Source organism: Mesoplodon densirostris, chromosome 6 (assembly GCF_025265405.1).
Source record: "Mesoplodon densirostris isolate mMesDen1 chromosome 6, mMesDen1 primary haplotype, whole genome shotgun sequence".
In the NCBI taxonomy this organism is placed as follows: Eukaryota; Metazoa; Chordata; class Mammalia; order Artiodactyla; family Ziphiidae; genus Mesoplodon; species Mesoplodon densirostris.
Genome location: NC_082666.1, coordinates 25918054 through 25919688, shown reverse-complemented (window position 1 = coordinate 25919688; position 1635 = coordinate 25918054).

Here is a 1635-nt window from a genome sequence, read left to right as displayed (position 1 = left end):
TTCTCTTAGCTTTTGCTTGTCTGTAAAGGTTTTAATTTCTCCGTCAAATCTGAATGAGATCCTTGCTGGGTAGAGTAATCTTGGTTGTAGATTTTCCCCCTTCATCACTTTAAATATGTCCTGCCACTCCCTTCTGGCTTGCATAGTTTCTCCTGAAAGATCAGCTGTTAACCTTATAGGGATTCACTTGTATGTTATTTGTTGTTTTTCCCTTGCTGCTTTTAATATTTTTTCTTTGTATTTAATTTTTGATAGTTTGATTAATATGTGTCTTGGCGCGTTTCTCCTTGGATGTATCCTGTATGGGACTCTCTGTGCTTCCTGGACTTGATTAACTATTTCCTTTCCCATATTAGGTACGTTTTCAACTATAATCTCTTCAAATATTTTCTCAGTCCCTTTCTTTTTTCTCTTCATCTTCTGGGACCCCTATAATTCAAATGTTGGTGCGATTAATGTTGTCCCAGAGGTCTCTGGGACTGTCCTCAATTCTTTTCATTCTTTTTTCTTTATTCTGGTCTGCAGTAGTTATTTGCACTATTTTATCTTCCAGGTCACTTATCCGTTCTTCTGTCTCAGTTATTCTGCTATTGATCCCTTCTAAAGAATTTTTAATTTCGTTTATTGTGTTGTTCGTCACTGTTTGTTTGCTCTTAATTCTTCTAGGTCCTTGTTAAACGTTTCTTGTATTTTCTCCGTTCTATTTCCAAGATTTTGGATCATATTTACTATCATTACTCTGAATTCTTGTACAGGTAGACTGCCTATTTCCTGTTCATTTGTTAGGTCTGCTGGGTTTTTACCTTGCTCTTTCATCTGCTATGTGTTTCTCTGTCTTCTCATTTTGCTTAACTTACTGTGTTTGGGGTCTCCTTTTCGCAGGCTGCATGTTCATAGTTCCTGTTGTTTTTGGTATCTGCCCCCAGCGGGTAAGATTGGTTTAGTGGGTGTGTAGGCTTCCTGGTGGAGGGGACTAGTGCCTGTGTTCTGGTGGATGAGGCTGAATCTTGTCTTTCTGGTGGGCAGGTCCACGTCTGGTGGTGTGTTTTGGGATGTCTGTGGCCTTATTATTTTAGGCAGTCTCTCTGCTAATGGGTGGGGTTGTGTTCCTGTCTTGCTGGTTGTTTGGCATAGGGTGTCCAGCACTGGAGGTTGCTGGTCATTGAGTGGAGCTGGATCTTGGTGCTGAGATGGAGATCTCTGGAAGATTTTAGCCGTTTGATATTACGTGGAGCTGGGAGGTCTCTTGTGGACCAATGACTTGAACTTGGCTCTCCCACCTCAGAGGCACAGCCCTGACACCTGGCTGCAGCACCATGAGCCTGTCATCCACATGGCTCAGAATAAAAGGGAAAAAAAAAGAAAGAAGAAGATAAAATAAAATGAAGTTATTAAAATAAAAAATTATTATTAAAAAAATTTTTTTAAATAATAAAAAGAAAGAAGAGAGCAACCAAACGAAAAAACAAATCCACCAATGATAACAAACATTAAGAAGTTCACTAAAAAAAAAAAAAAAAAAAAAAACGGACAGACAGAACCCTAGGACAGATGGTAAAAGCAAAACTATACAGACAAAATCACACACAGAAGCATACACATACACACTCACAAAAAAGAAAAAGGGTAAAAAAT